Raw genomic sequence first — 26,703 nt, 5'->3', positions numbered from 1 at the left:
ACTTTTTGGGTAACTATGAGTGTCATGAACTTGGATGTCCGAATCTCTCCTCGGATTTGGGATGTTCTCAGGCATTAATATTTAAATAAGCTTCCTGTTTCTTTATGCGTCTCCTCTCTTTCTGGGACTTCAGGAATGTGTGGGTTATTCCTCTTGATTTTCTCCTGTGGTTCATGTACACTTTCTTCCCCTTGTTCCTTCTTTTACTTTTCTTTGCTCTCTCCTGGCTGGATAATTTCCAGTGACCTGTCTTTAATTTCTCAGGTTCTTTCTTCTGCTTGATCAAGTCTGCTGTTGATCCCTATTGCATTTTTTTATTCACTGTATTCTCCAGCTCCAGAATTTCTGTTTACTTTTTTATGATTTCTGTCTTTCTGTTAAGTTTCTCATTTTGTTTGTGTATTGATTCCCTGATTTTATTGAACTGTCTTTTTGTGTTTTCTTGTAGCATACTGAGTTTCCTTAAAACAAGCGTTTTCGATTATTTATCTGCCAGATCACAGATCTCCATTCCTTTAGGGATGGTTTCTGGAAAACGACTGTGTTTCTTTGGTGGTGTCATGTTTCCCTGTTTTTTTTTTTTTTTTTTTTTTTGCATTCCTTGAAGTTTTGCATTGCTGTCTTTGCATTTGAAGGAGTCACCTCCTCTAGTCTTTACTGACTGGCTTCAGAAGAGAAATACCTTCCGTCAGTTCTGTTAGGGATTCTGAGACTTTCTCAGGCCTTTTCTGTAGCTGTGCCTGCTGCACACTTCTTGTTCCCTCTCAGAGGGAATTCTTGTGATTGTATTCTTTAGATCCCACAAAACTGAACTGGCTGCCTTCTCTCTGGTGGTGCTAAATGTTCAAGTTTGTGTGTTTTCTCCCAATCCTGCAGAGTCTGGCTGGCTTTCTGTGTGTGCTCACTAGCTGTCTGCAAAGGCTCGTGCTTGCTGCCCTTGGGGACATGAACAGGGAGCCAGCCTCGGGATGTGGGTTTGTGTGGGTGAGGCACATGGAGTGCGGAGGGCGCCTGTGGACCAGCTGGGGGCATCTGAAGGCAAAGTGTCCCCCGTGGCTCATGGGAAGGCTTCCTGTTGGAGTCGGCCAGGCAGAGAGTAGGGTCTGCACCCTCCTGACGCTCTCTGGGAGCTCTGGGTGCTGTTCTCCCAGCCTCTCTTCACCCCCGATCACACAGCACACCTTGGTGTCTGCAAGGGACACACAAGAAAGAGACGGGCCCCTCTGGCGGTGCTGTGCACACACGTGGAGCTCAGGCACTCACGCATATGCTCCCCTTCTCCCTTGGGAGAGAGCGTGCCACCCTGGGGAAGGGGTGATTTGGTAAAGTAAAACTGTTCCTCTTACTCAGTGTGCCCACTGTACCCAATTTTTGCACGAAGGGTGTACTGGAACTTCTCTGCCTGACTCCCACAAAGGTCCTGTCATCAGTGGGTAATTGTTACAATTGGTGTTCTTTGGGGAGAAGATGTTAGAAAATGCCTACTCTGCCATTTTGATGATGTCCGTCTCCCATATATGCTTAGTCATTTCTTTTTTTTTTTAAATAAATTTATTTATTTATTTATTTATTTTTGGCTGCATTGGGTCCTCATTGCTGCACGCAGGCTTTCTCTAGTTATGGCAACGGGGGGCTACTCTTTGTTGTGGTACGCGGGCTTCTCACTGCGGTGGCTTCTCTTGTTGCGGAGCACGGGCTCTAGGCGCACGGGCTTCAGTAGTTGTGGCACACGGGCTCAGTAGTTGTGGCGCACGGGCTTAGTTGCTCCACGACATGTGGGATCTTCCCGGACCAGGGCTCAAACCCGTGTCCCCTGCATTGGCAGGTGGATTCTCAACCACCGTGCCACCAGGGAAGCCCTGCTTAGTCATTTCTAATATTCTCCTATGAGAAGGAATGCTGTGATAAGCCCTGCTGTGTCTAGAGCCTTTCCCTGTATTTAGGGTTATTCCTCTAGAATATTTCCAGAAATGAAACGACTAGGTGCAGAGGAGGAGCAGTTTTAAGGGTACTGGGATATCCTGCCATATCACTCTCCTTAAAGGTTGCGCCAGTTTTCAGCTCTGCCACCTAGAGGCAAACCTACTCCTTTCATTTCCCTCCTTATCACTGAGTATTACCTAAAAACATTTGCTAATGTTATGGGCAGTTTCCTATATTTTCTGATTTCAAGTTTGATTTTCCTTAGCATCCCATTTGTCCCCAAATAGACGAGCTTGCATATCCACACAGCATGGAGAAAGAACACTTCTCACTTTGCTTTTGTTTAGAAATTATTAAAAAAAAAAAAAATTTTTAAACACACTTTGTGTTCCTTTCCCTGTGATGTATAAAACTATTTGTATACGCATTTTCAAATCAAAATCGTTAGACGATTATGTAGAAAATAAACAAACATTCAATCAGATGTCATTAGTATTCACAGTGGAACAACCAGCATCTTCATGGTGAAACACTGAGATGCCTGACCTGCAGGGAGGAGATGGCACAGAGATAATCACTCAGAAACTAAGAGCACAGCACTTTCAAAGTCCCATAAAAAGCACACGTTTCTGCTTCCTGCACACCTGTTTTCACTCATGCTTTCACAGTGAAAGAAGTTTACGGTGAGCCCCGAAGCAGCAAGGGCCAGATGTGTGAGACAATCGTTGCCTTAGCCTCTGGCTTGCCTGGAAGGACTGTAGTCGAGAAATGCCATTTGACAGTCTGCAGGAGGAGGGAATAAGGGCAGCTCTTCTCTTTGGGTGTCTCTGAGTCCTCCCCTGCACCAGCGCCTTGGCGTTGGTATCTACACAAACATGACTGGATACGTAATCTGGGGAAACAGGCCCTAGTAAGGATAAGCATATGCTAATGGTTTAAGCCCAAACAGTGTTTTTTTTGTTTTGTTTTCTGTTTCTGTAAATTGTCTCTTTTAAGCCTTGCACCAGTATCTGGGGAAGAAGGAGCCTTGGAGGAGACAGAGGTGAACGCAGGACAGTCCCCTGGTTTGTGGTTTTACAAGTTAAGCTCTCTAAACCCAGGGCTCTCGCCCTTCTGACCCCAGGAAGTCTGCCCTCTTTTCTCAAATAAGATCCACGGGCAACGTCTTAGTTCTGCTGCTCTTTCCCTGGTAGCTGGGGTGGTGCTGTGCCTTCAGCGGGTCTCATGAAATTTCATGGAATTATACCTCCATCCAAAGGACACCTTTTTGCCCACGCAAATGCACAATCCAAGGATGGGGATGATGCAGGTGTGGGGCTTTTCATTTTGCGGGGCTGCATACATTTGACTGATAAAAATGATGTGGTTTGGCAAATCATCTTTGTATGATTTGCCACCTTAGTCAATATCAATTGGAAAGCCAGTTGGCGTCTCCTCTGCCAGGATTCAGGTCTGGGTTCATTCTACTCTGCTCCTGGCTGTGCAGCGTCTCTGAGCATGTGGCCAGACACTCACTTTGGCCCCAGAGGATGTAACCACTGAGCCTGCAGAGAGAGTAGGGCAGTCAGAGGTGACTTCCACTGGGAAAAGGGCCAGCATGGTGGGCACCTGGAGCTTATCATGGGGCAGAGGGAGATGGCGTCTTTAAGAAACAAAACAACAGGAATTAGTGATAGGAAAATTCAAGACTGTGTCAAAACAGATGTTGGTCCTAGCTCCATATGAATTTGCTTTCTGTTCTGAGCAGCCCTCTTAAACGCTCCCTAGATTTTCTCCAGGTCTGTCTTCTTGTCTGAACAACAGGAGTAAGAAGTTTGACATATTGCAAAGTTTTTTTGTATCAAACGAGATAATGAGAGGGAAATTCTTTGTAAAATTCAATCTGTGCGCAAGCCTGTTGTGTGGATATGTTTCCTTAAATCTTATATCCTCTTCTCTCTTCCCTGTGACCCCTCATCTCCCTCCCCCAAGTGTGCCATGGAATTCCTTCAGAAGTGTTAGGCGAACTTCTAAATCTCGACAACATAAAATAACAAAAATTTGCAAGTTTGGGAAGAGAAAGCGAAAAGAATTTTAAGGGTGCTAATGCCATCATCTTTCATAACGGGGAGTAATTCCATACTCCTGGAATAAAAACAACTAAAAACTACAAAAAAAAAAAAGAAAGGTTAGGCAAAGGTGATTTCCCTGCGGGGAGCTCCTAGGGTAAACACTGCAGGTATGGAATGTTCTCCATCCTGTAGAGTGAGTGTCTGAATCGTGGAAACTCACACCCCTTAGCTGCTTCCGTCTCTGACATTCAAACAAAGAAGTACCTCTGCATTGGCATCAGTTTATGGGGAGGAAAGTGCTGTCATTGTGGTTGTTTGGAATTAGGCAGCAGAAAAGAAAACATTAGTACCCTGCTAGGCAAGCCATAAAATGGGATTTAGCCCCTCAACGTATTGTAAAATTAGGAGACCAATAAAACAGGGAGCAGAGAACACAGTTCACAGAAGGGAAAGATATCAGAGCATATGGTAATGGGGCGAGTGGTGGACGGCAGTGGTGTGGGAGCGGAAACTGCAAGAACTTCTCCTAATTCAGGACCCTGACTGTGCCCGGGGAAGCTTGTTTTCTCTAGGACTACATGATTTAAAGACAAGTTTTCAAGCTGGGTTTTAAAATGAACAAGGCAAGAATGATCCTGGAATGGACACAGGGTCATTCATTCCAGCTATCCACTCAACAGTGCTTGGACTCACTTTTAAAGAAATCTTTAAATTTTGAGCTAATTTTAAGCTTGCAGAAAAGCCTAAATAATACGGAGGGTTTCTACGTATCCCTCACCCAACTTCCCTAACGTGAACATCTTACCTACCTGTAGAACAATTACAAAACTAAGATATCAACATTAGCATAACACAGTTAACAAAATAAAGACTTGATTCGAATTTCATCTATTTTGACTCGGTAACTGGCCTTGGCAAAAAAAGGACGTAGGGGACACTTGAAAGCTAAGTGGACGGACACTCCTTGTTACCGAGTCTAAGGCCGCTCTGCTCACCCCACGACAGGCCCATGAATCAGAGACGAGGTGCTGAGGCCAGGAATACGACTTTATTCGGAAAGTCGGCAGACCAAGAAGACGGCAGACTAGTGTCTCCGATAAACCATCTTATCGGGGTCTGGATGCCAGTTTCTTTTATAGAATCAGAGAGGGGGAGGCGGTGAGGAAGTAAAGTAAAAGGGCCATAAGTCTTGCAAAACACCTCCTGGAATGACCAGCCTCGGGGAGGGGATGTGTTAATGTCTTCTTTTCTGCAGCCATTCACAGGAGGGCTGGGTTCCCTGAGGCAGCCTATTATGTATGATTATAATAACAAAAGCGAAGAAAAGCAAAGGTTAAAGTCAAAGAGACAGATGCAACCTGGAGTCCCATTTAGCTTTTCCCTGTTACATTCTGAGACGGGGTCAGTGGCCCAATCCCGCTGTCGCTGGATGTGTGGCTGCTACTTACCTTGCTGGAGCTCACGGTCCTCATCCATAAAAGTACAGATGGATGACCTGTTCTCCAAGGCTTCTTCTAACTCCAAAATATTGCTGTTTTATATTCTACTCTGTGGACATAGGCAGCATGGACTATTTTTGGAGGGAACGTGGGCAGGAAGTATAATTGTGAGGCCATAAGTACATGTTGAAATTTGCAAACCTATCTGCAAAAATGCCATTCATAGTATGGAAAGACTTATTGGTTTATTCAATCCTACCCACAACTTTATAATGTAAGGGACGTTGCCTTGTTGCAGATTTCCTCCTATTTATTTATGTATACAAGTGTTTATTAGCATCTGCCCAGTGAAGATAGGATTTAAGGTGGAATTTCTTCCACTCTTCCATCTTCCTAATCGTTTCATAATTCTATCCAGAGCACTAGGTGGCGATGTTGTGTTTTTAAAAGCAGTTTTCTTTTTCTTTTTTTTTTTTTCAGTTTTCTTTTTAGAAGCGATCGTTGACCAGTGAGATGATACTTAAAAATAATAATTGTGTTTTCAATTTTAGCTAATTTTGGAATCGTATTTCCTCATTGTTTAAAATGCAACAAGAACCCTTAATTCTTTTTTTTTTTAATTTTAAAATTTTATTTTATTTATTTTTTATCCAGCAGGTCCTTATTAGTTATCCATTTTATACATATTAGTGTATATATGTCAATCCCAATCTCCCAGTTCATCCCACCACCCCCCCTGCACTTTCCCCCCTTGGTGTCCATACGTTTGTTCTCTACATCTGTGTCTCTGTTTCTGCCTTGCAAACCGGTTCATCTGTACCATTTTTCTAGGTTCCACACATATGCGTTAATATATGATATTTGTTTTTCTCTTTCTGACTTACTTCACTCTGTATGACAGTCTCTAGATCCATCCATGTCTCAACAAATGACTCAATTTCGTTCCTTTTTATGGCTGAGTAATATTCCATTGTATATATGTGCCACATCTTCTTTATCCATTCATCTTTCGATAAAGAACCCTTAAATTCTTAAGCTCAGAGGCACTGGGTTTTTTTGTTGTTGTTGTTACTCTTCTTCAGGATAACTATCCCAATATTGAAGTAAAATAAAATAAAATTAAAATCTATCCAAAGGTAAAAAAGGAATTTGAATGTTCCCTTAAAAGAATTGAGAATTTATGCTGAAAATATTTAGCCAATTGACAGAGAGATTTCTATTCTCATGGAACTCTGTGCCAAACCCAGTATTAGCTGTTTTTTAGTATATCTGTTTTCAGAGAAAAAAGTAAAGGCTATTCTAAGAAGCAAAGATAATTTTAGGTCATTATAATCTTATGATTTGGGGAGAAGAAAGACATAAATCTGACAGATAACTCTTTGCAACCAAGAACAATTACCCAGGGCACCGCTTTCTAGGATGAGTAAGTGCCAGAAAGAAAGAGAATTACGTTAGACCAAGAATTTTCTCCTGAACACTGTGAAGAGTATGGACTGACCTCCTCCACAGATACTGGCTCTAGAAACTATTAGTTTAGAGGAAAAGTCATTTGTGTGTCAGTGATCTGAGACTGGTTTTCTACAAGTTCAGTTGTGTTGACATTGGGCAGGTGGGGGCCGGAAGGAGGATGGGTGAGGTGATACTAATCTTATTTGCCCCGTCCTTTAGGTCACACGTCCTCATTACTGATAAACACATACCAGCCAGAGTTGCGGAGTGCCTTGCCGGACAGTTTATCATGGGCCATGCTGGCTGCAGAGCTAGGGCACCAACCTTTTGGCATTTGGACTTATTCATCTGTTAAGTGGAGGCTCCCATCTCTTAGGATTGCTCTGAGGACTCAATAAATGAGGATTAAAAAAATAATAAAATACAGCGCTTGGGACATAGTAGCTGCTATCATTGTTCTGCCTTTTTTCTAAAGGTTGACCAAAAACGATCCTAAATTCACCCAACCTGAATTACTGGGCAAAGTAAGTAAGGTTTAGATGTCAAAAACCAACTCAGACCTTAAAAATGGGCATAACTATATTTAAATTTAATGAATGTGTATATCTTTCCCTATTTATAGTTATTTTTATAGCAAATTCAAAAGTTGTTTTACATGCAAAATAAGTCCCTGTTCTTTTAAAAACCAAGTGAACCTCTCTGCCACAAATAAATAGCAAAACAAACAAGCAAACAAAACCCCCAATATGTGAAGCAACAGACTCTACAAGTGACTTAGTTCTGTAGTAAGTGTTTTTAAAACTGCTCTGGCTTAGATGTTCAGAAATTCTCAAGAGATAAGAAAAGGAATATAAATGTGAAAATTTTGTTTTGATTTGATTTCCCAGACTTAATCAATTTTTAGATGTAAAGTCTAGGTGAGCATAAATCATTTCCATTTACTTTGTCTAACTGAACAGGTAAAGATTGAAGTGATGCTAGAGTCTATGGTGCTACACAGTATTCATCAAAATGATTGAAATAATGAAACTTTGTATCCTATACCTATGAATTTAAATTTTTGTTAGATTTGTTAAATTTTGCTTAGACTATTATTTCATATATATGTTTGGATTACTATTTTTTTAATATATGTGTGTGTGTGTGTGTGTGTATATATAAACTGATGGTTCCTAGAACCAGCACCTGTGAAAGAGGTGAATCTTCTCACTGTCATACAGAAGAAAACATACTCTTTCTAAATCCTTGGTCTCATATACATTTTTTTCTTTCAAGTGCTGACCCTTGCTCTGGAAAGCAACGCCCTGGGTGATTCTCCCTGTCTGCAAAGAATCGTCTCTCAGATGGACTGATGTCTTTTTTCCCCCTAAAGCATATGACTTGAAATAGTGAAACCTTGAGTTCAGAAGGTGCTTTCTTGCAAGTGTGACAGAAATGCTAAAAATCATAAGCACCCTAAGCAGCTGGGATGGTAAGATGGAATCCTTTGTTATGGAAGGAGGGGCTGGGAGCAGGGTCACTGAGGTGCAGAAAAGTCATGATGATGATGATGGTGATTGTGGTGGTGATTATGGTGATAATAGTGATGGTGGTGATGATGGTGATGGTGGTGGTGGTGATGGTGGTGATAGTGGTGATTATGGTGATAATAGTGATGATGGTGGTGATGGCAGTGATTATGGTGATAATAGTGATGATGGTGATGGTGATGGTGGTGGTGGTGATGGTGGTGATTATGGTGATAATAGTGATGGTGGTGATGATGGTGATGGTGATGGTGGTGATGATGGTGATGGTGATGGTGGTGATAATGGTGATGGTGATGGTGGTGATAGTGGTGATTATGGTGATAATAGTGATGATGGTGGTGATGGCGGTGATTATGGTGATAATAGTGATGATGGTGATGGTGGTGGTGATGGCGGTGATTATGGTGATAATAGTGATGATGGTGATGATGGTGGTGATGGTGGTGGTGATTATGGTGATGATAGTGATGGTGGTGATGATGGTGATGGTGGTGGTGGTGATGGTGATAGTGGTGATTATGGTGATAATAGTGATGGTGGTGGTGGTGATGGCGGTGATTATGGTGATAATAGTGATGATGATGGTGATGGTGGTGGTGGTGATGGTGATAGTGGTGATTATGGTGATAATAGTGATGGTGGTGGTGGTGATGGCGGTGATTATGGTGATAATAGTGATGATGGTGGTGATGGCGGTGATTATGGTGATAATAGTGATGATGGTGATGGTGGTGGTGATGGCGGTGATTATGGTGATAATAGTGATGGTGGTGATGATGGTGATGGTGGTGGTGGTGATGGCGGTGATTATGGTGATAAAATAGTGATGGTGGTGATGATGGTGATGGTGGTGGTGGTGATGGTGGTGATTATGGTGATAATAGTGATGATGGTGGTGATGGTGGTGGTGATTATGGTGATGATAGTGATGGTGGTGATGATGGTGATGGTGGTGGTGGTGATGGTGATAGTGGTGATTATGGTGATGATAGTGATGGTGGTGATGATGGTTACGGTGGTGGTGGTGATGGTGGTGATAGTGGTGATTATGGTGATAATAGTGATGATGGTGGTGATGGTTTTGATGATGATGGTGATGATGGTGATGAGGATGATGGTGGTGATGGTGCTAGTGAGGGTAGTGATGGTGATGGTGGTGATGGAAGCCAGCTGCTCTCCTGGGGACCCTTACTGAGCCCCTAGCCTGTGCCTGACATCAGGTCTACATCAGTGTTCCTTGGTCAGCACAGTGTTTCTCAACTGGGGACAGTCCCAACTCTTTCCTCCGTGTGACATGTGACAATGTCTAGAAACATTTTTGTTTGTTTCTGGGGGAGGGGCACTGCTGACGTCTAGTGGACAGAAGTCAGGGACGATGCTAAACACCCACAACGTCCAGGGCAGCCGCGAAGACAAAGAACTTTCCAGCCCAGGTGCCACTCACGCTGCAGTCAAGAACCCTGGCCCTAGTGTGGGGCGCTGGCCCCCATCGTGTGGGTTAAGATTGTGAGGTAATAAAAGACATCTGGGCCCCAGGTAAGCCCTTTAGGATCCCTGTAATGAAAAGATACAGTTTTTCACTCTTTGCTCTTTTTATTAGTGTGTCCCCAAGATATGAAAGCTCATAGCTTTTAAAGGCTTTTTTAGGGCTATTTTAGAAGGCATCAACGATCTTTTTAAGAAAGTTGCACAAATGAAACAGTGTGTACTACTAATGTTATATGACGAACATAATCTGAGCTGTCATTCCGAGTGAGCCTGTTAGAAATAGTGTTCTACTGCCTATCAAACAAAAGAGAAGTGTTTTTTAAAACCAGCATTCAGTTGAGGATGTGCTATGTCGCAGGCTCCGGGGACGTGCTGGTGGGTGAAAAGATGCACTCGCTGACTTCAGGGAACTAGTAGTCTCAGTGCAAAGACACCCTTGACTCAAAAACCTTGATCTGTATAAAGTTGCAGCGAGCCAAGTGCTGTGACGAAGAGAACGCTGGTCTCCAGGAGAAGAAGGTGGAGAGATTTTGGGTGGAGACAGACGAAAGTGCAGGTCAAGAAGGGCCAGTGTGGCTGGGAGGGCGGGGAGCAGCTGGAAGGTGGAGTTGGGGAGCCGAGGGGCAAGCCCTGCTAGGACTGGCGATCTTTATCATAAAGTAGTAAGAAGCATTAATTTAATTGAAAGCTTGTCATAATTGTTTTTTTCTTTTTAAAAAAAAAAATCACTCTGGTTGCAGAATGGAGAATAGATTGAGGGAAATCATTTTATTGTTCTTATTCCCATTATATAAGTGATATCCAGTGTCTCTCCCCAAACAGGCTTTGGTCAGATGATGGAGAGACCTTGCCTATAATATCCTGGGTGTGAAGCGGCTTCTTAACTGGTTGATGTTTGGAACCAACGTGCAAATTCTAAACGCAGTGTCCTGAAGAGGGAGCGAGGTCTGAGTTGGGGCAAGTGATCCAAAAGCAAAAATCCAGGGTTTAGATGAAAAGCAGAAACCCGGTTGGGCACTAAGGCAGGAAACCCAATGATGGAGGACACATGAACAGCGGAAGAGGAGAGCCTGGAAGGGTCCGACTGTGGCGGGCACGCTCCCTGTGACTTTCCCTGGACACAGCAGGGCAGGTTCCCTTCCCCCAGACAGCCTCTGTCTCAAAAAAGGGGAAACCCGAGGCTCCTTGGTTTACTTAGTTCTCGTAAATTTCCAACGTGGAATGTGAATTTCCCAAACCACCATCCCAGCCAGCACCCTCCCCATTGTGTCCGTGCAGGACCCGGCCATGGTATCACCAGGGTTCCAGCACTTTTGTCTAAGGTTCTCCAGATTTCCTGGTAGGGCAGGTTGCCGGGGTGCGTGGTGGAATAGGGGCTCCCAGCAGGTTGCTGGGAGAGCCACGCTGGATGCCCAAGGAAGGGACAGTGGAGTGGAGAGGCTGGAGGACCGGTGACCTCGTCACCCCAGAGCTGTTTGTTTAAAAGTTAAGTAAACCACACAAGACTGGATTTCCCCGCCACTGTCATTCAGCCTCCCCCGTATTCCAGTATTTGGGGTTTTCTTCTCCTTCTGTACCGTTCTGCCTCTCTGGTCATCCAGGCCCGGCACTCTGCGTATTTTGAGGGGGGCCCTTAGTGTCCTGGGCCATCGCTGCGGCTCTGTCCTCACGAGCAGGGCTGCGCACATACAGGAGGCGTCATTCTCCACGAAGGGGAGGTATTCAGGGCGCAAACCGTGCACACCTGCGATGCACAGGTCACAGCGACTCTGCTGGGGGGCCTTCTGACGGCATGCAGGGAAATCGGGGAGCATGTCGGGTGACCTGCTGGGTGACCCACAGGGCACGTGGATCCACAGGGCCTCCCCCCTCGGTGATGGGCGGGACGCACGAGTCTGCGTCTGAGCGATGAGCTCACGCAGTTGGGGCGCTGGTCGACCCGCCTCGGCCTGGGTTCCTTCTGCCCCTTGGAAGGTGGAGGTCCTGTCGCCTCTCAGTGCTGCTGCCCTCCTTCCCCGCTCTGCTCCCCCGGGATCTGTGCTCTCATTTCAGCCCCTGACATCTGCCCCCACTGCCCCCACCTTCCCCACCCCCGTCTTCCTGGGAAGGCGAGCGCTCGCCTCTCCCTCTGCCACGTGATGCTTTATGGCTCCTGGTCCCCGCTCCTCACGGGCTTTTCCCCTCTGATCATTTTCAGTCATTTTGATCATGCCGCCCTTTATCCTCTGATCAAGGTTCACATTTGGAAATTTAAAAACAGAACATTAACTGTGTCTTGCTGTCTGCGTTCCTCCTATGAGGCAGTGCTTCTGACTTTCGAAGCAAACAGTCAGGAACCGTGGGAAAGAAAGACGAGTACAGAAACGAATACACCGCGAGGTTATCTCTGGATTCACTGGTAGCTTGGTTCTTCCGCCCTCACCAGGAGCTCTGGAGGAGGGTGGCCGCATCTCTCTTGTTCTCTGTATTTACCCAGCTCTTGGCACAAAACAGGTACTGAGTAAACACTCGTGGGATAAATAGACAGACCTTTTCGTTTTTGTGGGCATTGTTTTGTATCAATTAGGATCGTTTTCAGCTGCGCGGAGCAGAATCATGACTGCAGAGGCTTAACCAGCCCAGGCGGGTGACCCAGGATGGAGCTGTGCACTGGGGTCACCAGGGGGCCTGCTCCACTTCCCTGCTCTGTTCTTCGCATGAGGCTCTCGCAGTCACAGCTGCAAGATGGTTGTACCACCTCCAGGCGGGAGGAAGAGAAAGGTCCAGGGGCAAAATCAGATGGTCTGATTTTCCCAACCTTTTCATTGGGAAATAAGTTGCTTTCTCAGAAGCTTTACTAATGTCCCAGTAGCCAGCTGTGCTATGTGGCACGCCTCGTAGCAAGGGAGCGGAAACCCAGTTCCTGTAATCCTAGCACATTGTCCCCTGGATTCCTTTGGCTTCTGCTGTAATCGTAAAGGGTATCTTGGTAGTGACACGTTATATTACACTCAGTACCCTATTTTTTCAATTTATATAAAAATAACTTCTTTATATTATTTACTAACGAAGAAGAAATTTATAAGCATGTTTCCTAGCATGGTATTTTTGAGAAGCGCTCTAGAGAAGACGTAAGGTTCCTCTCCTTAAAAGAGGAGGCTTGGAAATAGTGCCAGTGACGTAAGAAAAAGCCTTACTGGGTGGTGCCCGTGAGGGTTATCCAGGCTGACGGCCACTGGTCAGTATTTTAGAAAGGATGGGGTTCAAAGATACAGGATCCTTTGCGAAAATATCCAGTTAGTTTACTCCTATCCGTATCCCGAAGATGTGTCTTTTTCACATATTCCGGACTCGGTTTTACTCATCCGTTTGCCCGATGAACGGTCACTGGACACCTGCTGGATCCCAGGTGCTCTGCACACATGCGAACGCCATCATCCGTCACTTGGGGTGTGTGTCCACGACTGGAGCTCCAGCTGGTTCAGGCATCAAGGTCGGAGCTCCCAGGGAGCTTGCCTTCCAGTGGCTGGGGGGCAGCAAAGAAACAAACAGAGAGAGAGTAACACCTGTGAAACAGGAATCAGTGCTTGAAGACAGTAAAATGAGGCCATGGGGTGAGAGTAGCTGGTGGAACAGGGACCCTTAGACTGAGGGGTCAGGGCAGTGTCCCGAGCTCTGAGGTGGGGACAGCCAGGCATGGGGCGGGGGGGTGGGGGGGGAGGAGCGGGGCCCGGGCAGGGGGCGTGTTCTGACCAGGAGGAAACGGCGGGTGCAGCCGAGAGGGGACGCAAGGGGGCCGGGGTGCGGGATCCCAAGGGGCCAGATCACAGGACCCTCAGGCCACGTGCCGGAGTTTGGACTTTATCCCAAGAGAAGTCAGGCCACTGAGTGCCAGCGTGGGCTGTGATTTACACCCTCTGTCTGCGGTTGGCTGTGGGTATCGGGGCTGGAAGCCGGGGTGGAAGCAGCAGGTGTGGTGCTTGGATCACGGGAGTAGCTGCGGGGTAGGTTTGGGGGGTGGGGCCGGTGAGACTCGCTGTGACCCCGTGGGGCGGGGCAGGGGGGGGAATCGGGGACAAGGCAGCACCACCTGTCTTAGGTACCAGATGGCCGCCGTCGCCAAGTACCAAAGGCTGGGGCTTAAACCGCAGACAGCTCATTCTCACAGTCCTCGCAGAGGCTGGACGTCCAGGATCAAGGTGTCAGCAGCTTCGGTGTCTCCTGAGGACTCTCCCCTTGGCTGTGGACAGTCACCTTCTTGCTGAGTCCTCACGTGGTCTTTCTTCTGTGTACACACAGCCCAGGTGTTTCTCAGAAGTGCATCCAAATTCTCTTCTTCGGAGGACACCTGTCAGATTGGATTAGGGTCTACCCTAATGCCTCAGTTTAACTTGATCACCTCTTTAAAGGCCCTCTGGCCATTCTGGGGTCCTGGGGTCAGGACTGCAACATATGAATTTTGAGGGGACATGACTTAGCCCATAACAGTCCCCAAGGAGCAGACGCCCAGATGAGCCCAGCAAAAGAGGTATGTCATGGGGACATAGAGGAACTCTTGAGTTAGAGGTACCACCCGGGTAAAGATTGCCTTAGAACCAAGTCTGGGGTATTTCTGTTGGTTGGAACAGACCACCGGGGTTAAAGATAGCAGTAAATAAATTAACAGGAGCGGGAGGGGGAGGGGAGGCGGAAGGAGCCGGAGAAAAGAGAATGATTCTGATTGTTTCGCTGTGTGAGAAGCATTATCATGTGCAGTTATATTTGCCCTCTCTCCTCTGCCTCCCACTCCCCACCATCGCCTGGAAGCCGTGTTGGCTGCCGGGTTTGTATCCTTCTCTTTTCTTCTCCAGGAGCTGACGCTCATTTACTAATATCTACCTAGATTTGCACCCAAATACAAGTACAATTTAAAAATTAATGTCTGGTTGACAAAAATGTGACCTCAGATGAATTGTCTATGCATACCAACACCCACTGTCCCTCGTCCTGCTTTCCCCATCACCCCTCTTTGTGAGCCTTCCGCCTCGCAGGTGCTGATGGTGTGTCTTGAGCTTGATTTCTGTGCTGGTTGAGGTGGTGTGATGCATCAGCCGCCCCTCTGCGGGTCCTCGTCCCGGCAGCCCCCCGGCTTTCGAGTCCCCCCCTTCTCCCACCTCTTGTCCCTGGAAGCCGGGGGGTGGGGCGCTGGTTGGTGGACAGATGAGGGATGGATGCTCGCGGGCGCGCCCCCCATGGGGCTTCCTCAGAGCGCTCTCCCTCTCCACGTGGTTAACTCCGCTGAATGTCAGTGAGTCAGGGGGCGTGTCTACACGTTATTATCCCTAGTGACGCTGCTGTCCGGCTCACTGTGCGAATCGACCCTGACCTTGGTTTGGAAATCCACAAAGTGCTTCCCTGACCTTTTGGTCTTTGTCACTGCTTCTCATAAAGCTAGAGACTTGTTCTTCACTCCCCTCTGGAGGGACAGACTCGTGGCTTTTCTTCTGCCAAGCCCGCCCGGCCCCTCCCCTCCCTCCTGCCGACCTCCTCCGCGCCCCGCCCTCGACTCCAGCCAGAGAATGGGCACTGCTTAGCTGCACCTGTCTGGAATCAAAGTGGCTTCTATTGAAATCACGTTCCAATCCTTAAATGAAACGTCATCTCTTTGGGGATGCTTGGGCGGCAGAATGGAAAATTGGTCTTTTGTTCTGATTAGCAAGCTTTCCACTGTTGGAAATACTCCTAGTGTGGACCTTGACCCTAGGGGAGTGATATGCTGTCGGCTTTTCATGTTATGAAATCTTAACCCCCAAGGGCAAAGCAGATATTACGGGTTGTACAGTCTTAATAACACACTAAGGGGCTTCCCTGGTGGCACAGTGGTTGAGAATCCGCCTGCTAATTCAGGGGAGACGGGTTCAAGCCCTAGTCCGGGAAGATCCCACACGCCGCGGAGCAACTAAGCCCGTGAGCCACAACTACTGAGCCCGTGTGCCACAACTACCGAGCCCGTGTGCCACAACTACTGAGCCTGAGCTCTAGAGCCCGTGAGCCACAACTACTGAGCCCGTGTGCCACAACTACTGAGCCTGTGCTCTAGAGCCCGTGAGCCACAACTACTGAGCCCGTGTGCCACAACTACTGAAGCCCGCACGTCTAGAGCCCGTGCTCCACAAGAGAAGCCACTGCAGTGAGAAGCCCGTGCGCTGCAACAAAGAGTAGCCCCCTCTCGCTGCAACTAGAGAAAGCCCATGCGCAGCAACGAAGACCCAATACAGCCAAAAATAAATAAATAAATAAATATACTTCTGAAAAAAAAAAAAAAGAAAGAAAAGAAACACCAAAAGAATTGAAAAGCAGTGAAGGGGCTCAAAATATGAAGTATGAGGAGTAAAAGATATTGAGGGACTTTCTGGAAGCAACTATGCATTTCCTTATGAGGTGGTAGAAATTGCCAGTAGAAAAGCTCCTGTCACACAGAATAAGGTGTTTGGTCCCAGAGTTTCCTGGTTTTTTCAACAGAATATCGTAGCTGCATCACCATTTCTATTTTAGAATGCACAACTGTAGAGTAATTAAATTTTATTAAATCAGTTTGAGATTATTGGGAGTTGTAATTGTTGGTTTTTAGGCACTGTGTAAAGTCTTATCAACCCATAGGCTTCTATAATTGTATTTTAGATGCCTCTTTCCAGAGCACACACAAATAATTGCCAATACCAAGGTGTTTGGAGACTCCACTTCTCTTATGCTTGGTCTTATAGGACCAAACACATAGTTGATTTAACTCTCCAGCAAAATAATGAAGTGAATTAATTTCTGGATGATTAGCAACTTTTTATGGTGACTATATTGGCTTAACAAAGACGGGAAACCATATGTGTATGAGCATCTGCATGGATAGAGATTAAGAAAATGGGGGAAAGCAAATGCTTTGTTATGAGACTGGAATGTTTTGAATTTATATTATCTTCATTCTACTCCAAGCAAGAGACTGGGCTTTGAATAACTCAGCTAATCAGCTTAGTGATAAATGTTGTGAGTACTTGTCTTACGTTTCATTCTTCCGAAACAGAAGTAAACAGCAGTGCTGCACCCCATTGTAATTATCCACAAGAGCCCCAGAATCTGATAAAAGTGAAAATAAATGACAATCAAATAACAATATAATTTTATATTTTCAGCAGACAGTTGGGGAAGACTGTATGGTACATTTTCTCTCAAGTTTCTAGAGTTGTAAAAATTTTATTGACTCTTGACAAAGCCTGTTGTTACAGACCTTCCATCCTTTGGTACGTTGACTATCTGATTATTTATTGCCATGTTTTGCTGTGCGTATGTTCTTTTCTTTTTTAATCTCATGGGTGGATGGGGAGTTGGTTATAATTTAGTCATCTCTAAGACCTTGAAACAAAATGGAGTCCCTGGTGTTATATCTTGTTCTTTTTTTCTTTTCTTTTAATTTTTTAATTTTTAATTTTAATTTTAATTTTTTTTATTTTTAATTTTTATTTATTTTCTTTTAATTTTTTAAAACTTGAGATATAATTGACATATAACATTATGTGGGTTTAAGGTGTACAATGCACTGATTTGATACCATTATATATTGCAATATGATTAACATCTTAGTGTTAGCTGGCACCTTTATGGGGTTACCTGTTATTTCTTTTTTGTGGTGAGAACAGTTAATATAGTCTCTTAGCAACTTTAACTCTATAATACAGTATTGTTGCCTGTAATCATTATGCTGTGTTAGCCCTTCAGGACTTATTTTCAACAAACTTGCAACTAGTAGATAAACGAGTCCTGTTTATTTACCAAGTAGTACTTCTAGTTTGTTTTTACTTTCTTTTTCCTAAGCATTCTTATTTCGACATTTTGTGTGTGTGTGTGTGTGAGATAGACACTTGAAACAATAATTTAGTTGGCTCTGAATACAGAATCTACCTTCTGTTAACCTAGGAATTTTCTCAATTTCTTCTGTATTTGAGTTCCCTTCATGTTTAACAGGGCTCTAATTGTGCTAAGGCTTTATTTATTTATTTTTTAAATAAAGTTATTTTATCTATTTATTTTTGGCTGCGTTGGGTCTTTGTTGCTGCGCGCAGGCTTTCTCTAGTTGCCACGAGCGAGGGCTGCTCTTTGTTGGGGTGTGTGGGCTTCTCATTGTGGTGGCTTCTCTTGTTGCGGAGCACAGGCTCTAGGTGCGCGGGCTTCAGTAGTTGTGGCGCACGGGCTCAGTAGTTGTGGCTTGTGGGCTCTAGAGCGCAGGCTCAGTAGTTGTGGCACATGGGCTTAGTTGCTCCGCCGCATGTGGAATCTTCCCGGACCAGGGCTGGAACCCGTGTCCCCTGCATTAGCAGGTGGATTCTTAATCACTGCGCCACTAGGGAAGTCCCTGTGCTAAGGCTTTAGAGGAAGAACATTTCTCCGGTACAAGATGAAAGAGTGTGTGTTTGTGTTAGGGCTGTGTCTGTGGCTGGGGCCATTGAATTATGTGTATCCCGTTGCACCAAGGGTGAAAGATTTATTTTTTATCTGTTAAATTGCCACCATATTTCTTTGTGACATATTAAATGTTTAATATATATTTTTGTTTAAAATTTAAATTGTAGCCTGAGTTAGAAGCCCAGAGGATTACATACCCATTTTTCTTGGGGTGGGGGGAATGCATACATTCAAGTCAAGAAATAGAATCTCGGGCTTCCCTGGTGGCGCAGTGGTTGAGAGTCTGCCTGCTGATGCAGGCGACGCGGGTTCGAGCCCTGGTCTGGGAAGATCCCACATGCCGCGGAACAACTGGGCCCGTGAGCCACAATTACTGAGCCTGCGCGTCTGGAGCCTGTGCTCCACAACAAGAGAGGCCGCGATAGTGAAAGGCCCGCGCACCGCGATGAAGAGTGGCCCCCGCTTGCCACAACTAGAGAAAGCCCTCGCACAGAAACGAAGACCCAACTCAGCTATAAATAAAAAGAAAGAAAGAAAGAAAGAAAGAAATAAAAAAGAAATAGAATCTCAAAAAAAAAAAATAGAATCTCTCCAGCCCCCCCCCAAATCTACCCACCTTCCACCACGTGCTTTTCACTAGTCACCACACCCACCCACCCCTCTAGATGTGACTGCTGTCCTGAATTTCATGGCAATCTTTTCTTGCTTTTGCTTATAACTGGATAAGCTATGTATAAATCTTAAACCAAATAGTTTATTTTGGAACTTTCTACAAGCGGACTCATGCTAGATGTATTTTGTGTATCTCGCTCCTTTTAAAGTTTTATTTGCAAGTTTCACCCATTATTGCATTATTGTATTGCATGTAGCTGTGGTTCATTAAATTGTATTATTAGATATTGTTCCATTCTGTGCCTTTACTGCAACTCAGTGGTTCTCTTGTGGGTGAGCACTGGCCTTGTTTCCATCTTTTGGCCATTATGAGCCCTGCAGCTGTGAACATGCCAGCAAAATACTGGCCCTGGCTCCTCTTAGGTTGAAGAATTGGCATCCGTGACAACCGCTATTTTGAATGTTATCTTTGTCATATCTTTGATTTTCCTCAGAGTTTTCCCTCTGATGTTTGCATCTGTAAACAATATCTCATTACGTTTCAAATATATTTCAACTCCATATCAATGATGTGATACTGTGTGTTTACCTTTTTTTTAAATTAATTTTTATTGGATTCTATTAATTTTTATTGTATAGTTGCTTTACAATGTTGTGTTAGTTTCTGCTGTACAGCAAAGTGATTCAGCTCTATGTATACATATATCCCCTCTTTTTTGGATTTCCTTCCCATTTAGGTCACCACAGAGCACTGAGTAGAGTTCCCTGTGCTCTGCAGTAGGTTCTCATTAGTTATCTATTTTATACATAGTATCAATAGTGTATATATGTAAATCCCCATCTCCCAATTCATCCCACCCTGTGTGCTTACATTTGCTTCTTATGTTTTTCTCTCAACTTCATCTACAATGTATACAGTTGTCATTGATTTCTTTTCACTGAAATAAATTCTTCTGTGCAGATTACATTTTATGACTACAATACAACTTTATTCTCCTGTCCAGGGACATTTGGATTATTTGCAGTTTTTTTTTTCCATTATAAATAGTTTTGCTATGAACATTCCTGTACATGAAAACTTTGGAACCCGTTCAAGAGTCCCTCAGGATGGAACTAGGAGAAAAATGGCTTTTCAGTATAATGCTTGGCTTTCGGCATCAGCACAGGATGATGGGCTTAGTTGCTCTGTTATTTATTTTTTTAATAAATTTATTTTATCTATTTATTTTTGGCTGCGTTGGGTCTTCGTTGCTGTGCGCAGGCTTTCTCTAGGTGCGGCGAGCGGGGGCTGCTCTTCATTGCTGTGAGCTGGCTTCTTATTGCGGTGGCTTCTCTTGTTGCAGAGCACGGGCTCTAGAGTGCAGGCCTCAGTAGTTGTGGCACGTGGGCTCAGTAGTTGTGGCTCACGGGCTCTAGAGCGCAGGCTCAGTAGTTGTGGAGCATGGGCTTAGTTGCTCCGTGGCATGTGGGATCTTCCCGGACCAGGGCTCGAACCTGTGTTCCCTGCATTGGCAGGCAGATTCTGAACCACTGCGCCACCAGGGAAGTCCCTGATTAGTACTTTTCTTTTGCCACCCTTTATGTCTCAAGTTTCTAGTTACGGGTAAGTTTGTTTCTGGTGCCCATTACGTGCCGCTGATGCATTTTTCTGTCTCTAAGCTGACATGACACCATTTTAACTACCGCTTTAATACACATTGGTATTTGGCAAGTTCTCTGATCTTGTTCTCCCTCTTGGTCTGAGGGAGGACATGGCATATTTTGCAACTTTATTATAACTGCTAGCATTAACCTGGCAAGTTCCACGAAGAGCCCTGTGTGTCGTATCTTTCAACATGGACACACCTGACAACAGCATTCTAATTTGAGGTGATGGGTACTGACTTGTACTGACATCATAACCTCCTGATAGGATGTGCTCTCTGATCTGTCAGCCTCCCGTGTTGCCCCATCCACACCCTTCCTTCCCTAAAGCTGGTGGTTCCCTGTGGCCCATTAGGAATCCGTTCAGAATCCTGAGTCTGTCCCTTCAGGCCGTCTGCGGTAGACCTCTGCTTATCTCTCCAGTCTCCCATCCCCTTCCCCCTTCTCCTCTAGCCACACTTTGAGATCCTTCCACTGCTGCTTGGAGCTCTGTCATGCCTCAAGCCCCCAGGTTCCCCTCTGGAAGAGCTGGGAGACTGTTGGTCTTTCTTTAAAGCACCTCCCGTCTCTCCTCCGTCCTCCTCTCTGCTCCCTATCCCCCTTGTTTCTCACACTACAGCCTTGTCCACCAGCAGGTGCTCTAAGGGTCTCATTCAGTTTGGAAGCTGAGGATTGTAAGCAACAGGATACCAATGAAACGTGGCTTCAACAATCGGGATTTGTTTTTCTCACAAAATAAAAACCCCACAGGTTGGTGGACCCAGGGTTGAATTCAGCTACTTGATGATGTCAGGGTTACGCTTCTTTCTTTTCACTGTTCCCTCATGGTCACAAGAGGGCTGCCAGTGACAGGAGGGCTGCAGCAGCTCCCTGCATCAAAAAGAGGAAAAAGACCTTCTCTTCACTATTATTATTCTTTTTATCAGGGAGGAAAAGATTGCCTCAGAAATCCACCACGAGACTCTCTTTCCTGTGCTATTGGCCAGTGTCCCAACTGCAAGGGTGGCTGTGGCAGTTTGGACTTGATAGCACACACTGATGCCAGCAGGGAGGAGTGGACGTTGGAAATAGTCTAACTCAGGACCTTCCTGCTTATGCACACAAAGGGGCCTGAAGTTCACAGATGAGTTTGCATATTACACACCTTTGGACCGGGGCGGGGGTGGGGGGGGAATGCATTGAGTGTGTTTCAACTTTGCTGCAGTCCAAAGAGCTGTGTGGAACCGTTGAGTTTACTGTTACACAATAATTGAGTTTTACTTCCTTTTTTTCATACTTACACATTAGTAAGGATAACTTCAACTCTATAAAATTTTTTGTACTTTTCTGGGAAAAACTATGTTTTCCTCCTTTTTGCTGTTCTCTTTCTGGAAATCCTATTACATGTTTGATCTTTGGTGTTGATCCTCTATGTCTTTTCTGTCTTCTCAAATTTTGTGTCGTCTTGTCTTCTGGTCTATTTGGTAATACGTACTACACTGTCCAATATGGTAGCCATAGACACATATAACTGTCAAAAATTAAATTTAGATTAATGAAAATTAAGTAAAATTTACAATCCAGCGTCTTAGTTGTAGCAGGTCATATTTCAAGTATCAGTAGCAACAGGTAGCTACTGTGTTGGACACCACGGATGAGAAAGATTTCCATCATCAAGGAAAGTTCTATTAAATATTACTGGTGTAGAGCCTACTTAGAAAAGCTTTCTGAGCACGGATCCAGACAGAGTCTGTGAGAGTGTCTTCAACAAATATTTACTAAGTTAAAAGAAATCAGAAAAATTGTGTAAAATAGATTTTTTACTAATGTGTAAGTACGAAAAAAAGGAAGCAAAACTCAATTATTGTGTAACGATAAACTCAATGGTTCCACATAAGCTCTTTGGACTGCAGCAAAGTTGACACACACCCAATGCAGTACACCAAAATCCAAGGGTATGTAATATGCATGCTTTGTGTCTTCATTATTTGTTTGACTGTTTTACTTTTAAAAACCTTAGTTTTAGGGACTTCCCTGGTGGTCCAGTGGTTAAGACTCCGTGCTCCCACTGCAGGGGGCATGGGTTCAATCCCTGGTCAGGGAACTAAGATCCCACATGCTGCATGGCATGGCCAATAAAACAAAAAACAAGAGACCCCCAAAAACCTTAGTTTTAAATCATTACGGATTCACAGGAAGTTTCAAAGACAGTACAGAGATGTCCTATGTACCCTTCACCCAGATGCCCCCAATGGTTACATCTTATAGAACAGTATCAAATACTGATAGTTACAGCATCACAACCAGGAAGTTGACATTGGTACAATGTGTCATTTCATCCCATGTCTAGTTTCACATAGTTGCTATAATCAACTATTGTACTAGATTACGCATTATACTATATTAAAGCTATTCCATCACCACAAGACTCTATTGTGTTAGCCGTGTGTGGTCCCCACTGCACCCCGCCCCCATCATTCCTAACCCTGACAACCACTAATCTGTTCTCCGTCTCTGTGACTCTGATCTCGAGAATGTTACAGAAATGGAGGCTGAGTGTGCAGCCTTCCATATTGGCTTTTCATGCAGCATACTATCCTTGAGATTCGTTCAAGTTGTTGCTTCTACAAAAGTTTCTTTTTATTCCTGAGGGTCATGGTATGCATGTCCTACACTGCGCCTAAGCTTTCGTAGGACGTTTTAGTTTTTTCCAGTTTTTGGGCAATTACAAATAAAGCTGTGGTGAACATTCTGGTAAGGATTTTGTGGGAGCCTAATGTTTCAGTTCTCCAGGATAAACGTCAAGGAATAGGATTGCTGAGTTGCGTGCTAAGTGTACATTTAATCACTTAAGAAGCTGCCAAACTATTTTCCAGTGTCGCTGTACCATTTTACGGTCTCACCAGCAAGGTGTGAGAGGTCCGGTTTCTCCACATCATTGCCAGTGTTAGGCACTTTCACTGTTTTTAATTTCAGCTACTCAGTGGGTGTGTAGGATAGCTTGTCATGGTCTCTATTTGCATTCCACTAACAGCCAGATGTTAAACATCTTTTCACACGGTTCATTTGCTATCTGTACGTACCCCTGGTGAAATGTCTTTTAATGTCTTTGGCATGTCTTCCAACTTGTTTGTATATTTGGTTTTTACTATTGAACTTCTAGATTTCTTTATATATTCTAGACACAAGTCCTTTGTCAGATATGTGGTTTGAAAATACTTCTTTCACCTTCTTAAAAGGGTCTTTTAAAAAAAAAATTTATTTATTTATTTATTTATTTTTGGCTGTGTTGGGTCTTCGTTTCTGTGCGAGGGCTTTCTCTAGTTGCGGCAAGCGGGGCCACTCTTCATCACGGTGCGCGGGCCTCTCACTATTGCGGCCTCTCTTGTTGCGGAGCACAGGCTCCAGACGCGCAGGCTCAGTAGTTGTGGCTCACGGGCCCAGTTGCTCCACGGCATGTGGGATCTTCCCAGACCAGGGCTCGAACCCGTGTCCCCTGCATTGGCAGGCAGATTCTCAACCACTGCGTCACCAGGGAAGCCCCTTAACAGGGTCTTGACATAGCAAAAGATTTTAATAATTTTGATGAAGATCAATTCAGAATTTTTAAATGGAGCATTCTTTTAGTATCATGTCTGAGAATTCTTCACTAAGCCCTAGGTCTCAAAGCTTTTCTCCCATGTTATCTTATAGGAATTTTATATGTTATAGGTTGATATTTCATATTCTAATCTATGATCCATTTTGAGTTAATTTTTATATAAGGACTAAAATGTACTGAAGTTCATTTTGGTGCTGATGGAATTACTGTGGCACCATTTGTTGAAAAGACTATCCTTCCTCTGTTGAACTGTGTTTGCACATCTGTCAAAACTCAGTTGACCATACTTGTGTGGGGCTATTTCTGGGTTCTCTCTTCTGTACCTTTGATCTGTGTGTCTATACCCTTCACTAATGTCACACAGTCTTGATGACTATAGCTTATAGTAAGTCATGAAATTGAGGATACTTTCTTCTTATATCAAAATTGATTTAGTTATTCTAGTTCCCTTGCCTTTCCATACAAATTTTAGAATAATTTCATCTATATCTGCAGAAAGTTTTGCTGAGATTCTGATAGGAATTTCATCAAACCTATATATCATCTTGGGGAGAATTACCTTCCTTACTACATTGAATTTTCCAATCCACGAACATGGCTGGCCGTTCCAATTATTTAGATTTGGATTTCTAAATTACTAATGGATTTCTTTCATTAGTACCTTACAGTTTTCAGCATGCAAATCCTGTATGTGTTTGGGTAAGTATTTTTAAGTATTTTAAGTATTTCTGAGCAATAATAAGGTGTGTTGTATTTTAAAATTCCACATGTTCATTGCTAACATATAGAAATACAGTTGTTTTTTGTGTGCTGATCTTGTTCCCCAAGACCTTGATGAGCTCACTTTCTAGTTCTATGAGTTTTTGTAGATTTCTTGGGCTTTTCTACACAGATCATGATGGCATCTGCAAATGGACATCTCTTATCTGTACACCTTTGTTTTATGTTTTTGCCATGTTTCCAGACCTATGTTGTGTGTGGGTGGGAGAGCGGACACCCTTGCTTTGTCTTGTTTTGGTATCAGGGTCATACTCACTTCACAGAATGAATTGGGAAGTGTTCCCTTTTCTTCTGTTTCCTGGAATACATCATGTAAAACTGGAAATTTCTTTTTTAGTATCTTAAATTATGAATTCAATTTTCTTAATAAGGCTATTTAAATTATTTCATATTGGGGAAGTCATTCTTTCCAAAAACTTGCCTCTTTCTCTGGCCTCTGTTGCTTCCAACAGGAAATTTGCTGTCATTTTAATAGCTTTTCTTGTATAGGTCAGGGGTCCTTTCTCTCTCACTGTTTTCTTTGTCTTTAGTTTTCAGAAGTTTGACTATAATGTGTCTTGTGTGGATTTCTCTAAGTTTATCCTGTTTGGTAATTGCTAGCCTTCTTGAATCTATAGGATTTTGGCTTTTATTAAATTTGAAAAAATTTCAGCAATTATTTTTTAAATGCTTTTCAGCCCCAACCTATTTCTCCTCTTCTTCTGGGACGTCAATGACATGACTATGAGACTTTCTGTTATCAATCCGCAGGTCTCTGAGGCTTTGTTTATTTTTTTCAGTCTACTTACTCTGTGTTCTTCGGATTAGATCATTCTTATGTCTGAACAGACAGCAAGGGTCACCAGACATAGGGGGAGGTCTGCAAAATGAGAGAAAAGCAAACAGAAAGAGAAAAGCAGAGAACTAGTAAGAACTTAAGGAAATGATTAATGAGTGAGGGAAATTCCAAAAGACATTACGTCCATTCAGTAAGCACTGGGCGCTATAGAAAGAAAGGACAAGAGAAAACTCATAGAACTTAAAAATATAATGGTCAAATAACCAAATTCATTAGGAGCCTGGAAGGTAGATTTAAGGAACTCTCTCAGACCAGAAGATGAGAAGGTACAAAATCTGAGAAGGCAGGTAAGAAATAGAGGATCAACACCAAAGATCAAAAGTGTGATAGGATTTCCAGAAAGAGAACAGCAAAAAGGAGGAAAATATATTTTTTCCAAAAAAATAATACAAACATTTTTATATAGTTGAAAGTAGCCCAATTTCTCAACTGGAAGGAACCTACCATGTGTCAAATACAACAAAAAAGCCACAGGCCTTACTGAGGAATTTGACTATCAGGATAAAGGCTTTGTCAGGAAAGAAGGTCACCTGAGAATCATTTTTGACAAGAGTTCTCATCAGGATGTTAGGCGCTAAAAAAGGAAGGGCACTTCCTTTTTGTTTATTTCAAGATTTTGCTGGTGTTGTTCACTGTTTTGTCTGTTGCTTCTGAACTCTGGGGAGGGTCCATGAGTACTTGCACGTCCTTTCAACAAACAAATGAATGCAGGAGTTGAGTGAGGGCAGGAGAAATGTACACCTTCCCATCAGGAATGAGCTTCTTTGTCAAGCCAGCGTTCTTTAAGACATGCTGCTCCCATAGTTCCCCCTCCTGTAACAGGGTGTGGGTCTGGCTGGAGTTCGCTGCTGGGTGGCTTGATGGGACAGTAGTGCCGGTGTCCGTCCTGCTCCGAGTGTAAAGTGAAGAACCTTTGTATCCTATTACCAGTTAATCACTAAAGGGATGCTGCCTGTAAGCT

At 44.1% G+C, this 26,703-nt stretch overlaps 1 long non-coding RNA gene across 1 annotated transcript in view; it reads left to right on the top strand.

The window, feature by feature from the left end:
- Positions 1-26,703, top strand: part of LOC309612080 — a 57,330-nt gene that overhangs the window by 17,887 nt on the left and 12,740 nt on the right. The gene's annotated exons all lie outside the window — the stretch shown is intronic.

Source organism: Balaenoptera borealis, assembly GCF_965194805.1.
Source record: "Balaenoptera borealis genome assembly, chromosome: 15".
Lineage (NCBI taxonomy): Eukaryota > Metazoa > Chordata > Mammalia > Artiodactyla > Balaenopteridae > Balaenoptera > Balaenoptera borealis.
This window is presented reverse-complemented; position numbering and strand designations above follow the sequence as displayed.